This window comes from Erpetoichthys calabaricus, chromosome 1 (genome assembly GCF_900747795.2).
Source record: "Erpetoichthys calabaricus chromosome 1, fErpCal1.3, whole genome shotgun sequence".
Classification (NCBI taxonomy): domain Eukaryota; kingdom Metazoa; phylum Chordata; class Cladistia; order Polypteriformes; family Polypteridae; genus Erpetoichthys; species Erpetoichthys calabaricus.
Window position 1 is genome coordinate 152,363,050 of NC_041394.2, and position 6,000 is coordinate 152,369,049.

General features: G+C 37.6%; 3 protein-coding genes across 4 annotated transcripts in view; 1 reads left to right on the forward strand and 2 right to left on the reverse strand.

The window, feature by feature from the left end:
- Window positions 1-6,000, reverse strand: part of LOC127529225 (SCAN domain-containing protein 3-like) — a 146,749-nt gene that overhangs the window by 71,992 nt on the left and 68,757 nt on the right. The gene's annotated exons all lie outside the window — the stretch shown is intronic.
- Window positions 1-6,000, reverse strand: part of selenoo1 (selenoprotein O1) — a 160,015-nt gene that overhangs the window by 71,056 nt on the left and 82,959 nt on the right. The gene's annotated exons all lie outside the window — the stretch shown is intronic.
- The window catches only part of LOC114656097 (acyl-coenzyme A thioesterase 1-like), a 44,616-nt gene that overhangs the window by 16,341 nt on the left and 22,275 nt on the right, over window positions 1-6,000 (forward strand). The window lies entirely within an intron of this gene.

Here is a 6,000-nt window from a genome sequence, read left to right on the forward strand (position 1 = left end):
GTAATTACCCCGATCTACATACAAGGCGAAAGTGTTGCAACATTCAAAGATGATGGTTTGGGATAAGTACACCATACAACATAAAAGAGCTTATGAAGCCTTGAACCGAAAAAAGCAACATCTCAGAGATCGTAAAAAAAAAATAGGAGCTAATGTCGTTTTACTCGCTGTAGATTTTAGTCAAACATTACCAGTTATTTCACGAGGGAGACCAGCACATCAACTCAACGCGTGTTTAAAATCCATGCTTCTCCCACGCTCGGTTATATGTCGCGTGTTCTCGGGTAGGTGCACCAAAAAATTTATACATTTAAGCATGTAATGGGCAAACAAAAAATGAGGTATACCCGAAGGCACAGCAGTAGTACTTAATGTAACTTTACTTCTTAAATGTTAATGTTTTACTGTTTAATAATTTATACGCTTCTTATATGTTGTTCAAATTCTTTTATCAAAATACCACTGACAGCGCAATGCACGATAACATCGAGTGAATACACCATACGCATCCGCCCACGGCTGCCCTGCTGTGCGCAGATAGGACTTGATTGTACAATAAAATAAAATAAAGATAAAAAGACTAAAACAATCATCACCCATAAAGCGGATAGTAGACGTGACGTACTATATGTGTACCACATTTCAAGTGTATAGGTGCAACGGTTTGCGAGCTACAGGTCATTTAAAATCCTGGACAGACACACAAATTGCCACGGTAGCAAATTACAGAAGAAGATTTTACTGTTTAATAATTTATATTTATATGAAATGTGCTTCTTATATATTACTTCATATTCTCATATGATAATGATGTTAATGTTTATATTGATTTCTGTGTTATTAAAACTGCATGTATGTGTGTATATGTATATATATATATATATACGAGCTGTATATACCCGGCGTTGCCCGGGGCAGAAGTAACCTAATCGGTCAAACACTTACATATATACCAAAGTAAACCTAATCGGTTAAACAGCTTCATATATACAGAAGCGAACCTAATCGGACAAACAGCTAATCTATATACATAAGCAAACCTAATTGGTCAAACAGTTACATAAATACAAAAGCAAACCTAATCGATGAAACAGCTTCATATATACAGAAGCGAACCTAATTGGTCAAACAGTTATGCATGTGCAGAATAATTTTACAAAGATTATGCGTGTTAACAATCATTAAAAAGAAAAGATTGAGGAACTCTTCTTCTATATGTGATGAAGCTGGATGAAGCTGACTTGACGAAGACGTAGGTGGCATAGATTGGTTTTTCTAAAACAGAAGAAAAAAATGAGTATCTATTATTATTTTAAATTAGAATGAAAATGAGAACCTTGATTAGAGATAGATTATCCATATTAAAATATGTGCATGAATAAACTTTTGGTAACTCTCTAGCAAAAGTTTATTCATACAAATTGGCATGGGATGGCTTTGTGAAAAAGTAAAAATTAGATAAAAATAAATTGAGAATGCGTACTTCGATTTGACTGAGATTATCTGTAATGATGAAAAAAAAGTTTAGTATGTTTTTTTTTCCATACGGGAAGGATGTAAAACCTTACATAGGCACCCTTCAGCCCGTACTGAAGGGTAGTGTCAGATTCTTACTGACTAAAAAACACCCTTTTTATTCCACAGCTACCCCAAAAACCACTATTAGGCATTACTTTGGGGTGGCAGTAGTTTAGTTATGAAACAGCTGGGTCCTGAAAAAAATCTGTCCTATTAGTGGCTTCATCACATATAGAAGAACAGTTCCTCAGTCTTTTCTTTTTAATGATTGTTAACACGCATAATGTTTGTAAAATCATTCTGCACATTCATAACTGTTTGACCAATTAGGTTCGCTTCTGTATATATGAAGCTGTTTAACCGATTAGGTTTACTTTGGTATATATGTAAGTGTTTGACCGATTAGGTTACTTCTGCCCCGGGCAACGCCGGGTATATACAGCTCGTATATATATATATACATACATATACACACATACATGCAGTTTCAATAACATAGAAATCAATATAAACAACATTAACATCATTATCATATGAGAATATGAAGTAATATATAAGAAGCACATTTCATATAAATATAAATTATTAAACAGTAAAATCCATCCATCCATCCATCTATTTTCCAACCCGCTGAATCCGAACACAGGGTCACGGGGGTCTGCTGGAGCCAATCCCAGCCAACACAGGGCACAAGGCAGGAAACAATCCTGGGTTTTTATCTTTATTTTATTTTATTGTAGAATCAACTCCTATCTGCGCACACCAGGGCGGCCGTGGGCGGATGCGTATGGTGTATTCACTCCATGTTATCGTGCATTGCGCTGTCACTGGTATTTTGATAAAAGAATTTGAACAACATATAAGAAGCATATAAATTATTAAACAGTAAAACATTAACATTTAAGAAGTAAAGTTACATTAAGTACTACTGCAGTGCCTTCGGGTATACCTCATTTTTTGTTTGCCCATTACATGCTTAAATGTATACATTTTTTGGTGTACCTACCCGAGAACACGCGACATATAACCGAGCGTGGGAGAAGCATGGATTTTAAACACGCGTTGAGTTCATCTGCTGGTCTCCCTCGTGGAATAACTGGTAATGTTTGACTAAAATCTATAGCGAGTAAAACGACATTACCTCCTATTTTTTTTTTACGATCTCTGAGATCTTGCTTTTTTCGGTTCAAGGCTTCATAAGCTCTTTTATGTTCTATGGTGTACTTATCCCAAACCATCATCTTTGAATGTTGCAAGACTTTTGCCTTGTATGTAGATCGGGGTAATTACATTCATTGCATTCCTAGTCTGAATCACAATGCGATTGTATGGGTGGTTACCTGGCACTGTAGGGTTGCCACCCGTCCTTTAAAATACGGAATCGTCCCGTATTTGAGAATGAAATTGCGCGTCCCGTTTTGAATCAATACTGGACGGGATTTATCCCGTATTTTTTTTATCCTTTTTTTTAAAGCAGCGTCTCATGCAAATCATCCCACACGCATTTTATGAAGATGCCTCCTTTCGTACTTTTGATTGGGTAATACTTGACGTCATCGTTAGTTTGATTGGTCTTTTTAACTGTCCAGTGAGGAGGGCGGGTCTTTTAAGTAGAGTCTGCAAAGTGTTGGCACTGGGATGTGGCACCCGCTGCAGTATGCGTCCCATATTTTTTTGTATTAAAAGTGGTAACCCTACCTGGCAGGTAACAGTTATGTTTGGTCATGAAGTCGTCTAAAATCCGCCACGTGCCCTCTTTTAATTGTGAGAAGCAGATATATATAGCCAAATTCTCGCGCTTCGTTGCGGCGAAGTACTGCTTTTAATTTTTTAAGAAAAGAAAACCTTTTTAAACGGATCGAAAATATACCAATAACAATTTGTTAAGGATCTGTTTTTTTCTGAACCTCACTATTCACAGCTGTCGCGCTACGGCGTGTGTTTCGTTTATTTGACAGTATGTAGATCGTGGTAATTACATTCATGGCATTCGTTTTCTGAATCACAATCTGACTGTATGGGTGGTTACCTGCCAGGTAACGCTTGTGGTTGGTCAGGAAGTCGCCTTACATCCGCCACGTGCCCTCTTTCTGTTCCCAGAAGCTGATCATAGAATGTTTTTAATAGTTTACTTTCAAATAATGCAAAGAGTATGCGACATGTGTTTCTCCCTAATTCTTGGCTCATCAGGCATACACACTCACTTCATCCCCTCTCGGGAATCGAATCTCTATCGTCAGCGCCAGAGTTGAAGCCCCTAACGTTGCGGTCAGCAAGTCGGCTAACATCCGCCATGTGCTGTCTTTCAGTTGCGAGAAGCAGATCATAGAATGGTTGAAACTGTTGCCCCTAACGTTGCGCTACGGCGTGTGGTTCATTTATACCTCGTGTCTTCTCATTAAACTTTTATCTCGCGAATATGTTATTGCAATCCGCAGCGGGAGCGTTTCTATAAACTTAATTTAAACTTACGTTTTACACCGTGCTTTGTTTCCCTTATGAACATGCTTGTATGCTTCACTCGCTGGCTTCTTATTGTTTCGCTCCCTTCTCAATTGTTTAATGAATTTTTTGTTCTTCGCTGTTTGCGGCTCTTCCTTCATTTGTCCCAACTGCGTTCTTTTATCTCGCGAATATGTTATTGCAATCCGCAACGGGAGCGTTTCAATAAACTTAATTTAAACTTACGTTTTACACCGTGCTTTGTTTCCCTTATGAAGATGCTTGTATGCTTCACTCGCTCCCTTCTCAATTGTTTAATTAATTTTTTGTTCTTCGCTGTTTGCGGCTCTTCCTTCATTTCTCCCTACTGAGTTCAGTCTTTTCACGTGATTACGTGGGAGGCGTGATGACGTGACACTCAACTCCGCCTCCCACGGCCATCAAGCTGCCGTCCATCACAGTATATTGTCAAAAATGAGGTTCCAGTTATGACCATTACGCGTTGAATTTCAAAATGAAACCTGCCTAACTTTTGTAAGTAAGCTGTAAGGAATCAGCCTGCCAAATTTTAGCCTTCCACCTACACGGGAAGTTGGACAATTAGTGATGAGTGAGTCAGTCAGTCAGTCAGTCAGTGAGTCAGTGAGGGCTTTGCCTTTTATTAATTAGTATAGATAGATGGATATAGAGATATAGATATTTATAGATATACATATATAGATATAGATATAGATATAGATATATAGATATATATATGTATGTCTATATATATATATATGTAAGCTTATAAGTACTGCCTTACTTCTCTTTAAGAAAGGAAGATGTAATGATACTTGATTTAAACGATTCCATGTCTTGGTGGGTTTGCGTAGATAATTGTCAATATCTTTACACCTGTTTTTAAGACTTATTGACTGAAACGGGCTTTCACGAAAAAAGTTAGGGCTTTGCTACAGGATACACCCTCCACAAGTTAAGGAAGTAAAAATAAAAGTATATATTTCTGTTTTATTTAAACCTTTTAAGTTCGTATGCATAGCCACATTTGGCTGTTTAATTTTTTTTTTTCTTTCTTCAGTAATATTTAATCTCCTTAAAGAAAAAGAACATATGCATTTTACTTTTTTTGTATCTCTTTAGTAATATTTTAGTGTAAAAGGATAACCAGTATTTAAAACTTTTATGTTACTTTATACATTTATTTTACACAATGTTGAAAAATTAATAAGAAAGCTACATATTTTGGCAGCTGCTGCTTTAATTTTCAACGAAATGAAAAAAGCTCTCCAAGAGAAAACCTCAATGAAGAAGAAACAGTTTGCACTATCTAAAAAGGAGAAACCCTCATTTATAAAGGTTTGCTGCAGATGACTTAACTGAAAATAAATTAATAGTTCCTATGTGTATAATACATATTTATCTATTTTACTTATGCCTTTATTCCAGCAACTTGCAACATCTGAGGTACAATTTGTTACATTACTTTTGTTTTTTTGCAGCACAGGCAGGTGAAGTGACATCCTCAGGGTCACACAGTGGTGTCAGTACCACGATTTGAACTGACAAGCTCCGGGTTTGCTGAAATATTGCTGAAGAAAGAAAAAAAACGAAAACGGGCAAATAGGGCTATGCATACAGATGTCCATCCATCCATTATCCAACCCACTATATCCTAAATACAGGAGCCAATCCCTGCCAACACAGGGCACAAGGCAGGAAACAAACCCCGGGCAAGGTGCCAGCCCACCGCAGGGCACACACACCCACACACCAGGGACAATTTAGAATTGCCAATGCACCTAACCTGCATGTCTTTGGACTGTGGGATGAAACCGGAGTACCCGGAGGAAACCCAGACAGACACGGGGAGAACATTCAAACTCCACGCAGGGAGACCCGGGTCTCCTAACTGGCACCTTTCACTACGCCACCATGCCGCCCGCATACAAACTTAAAAGGTTTAGATAAAAAAGAAATATATACCTTTATTTTTACTTCCTTAACTTGTGGAGGGTGTATCCTGTAGCAAAGCCCTAAGTT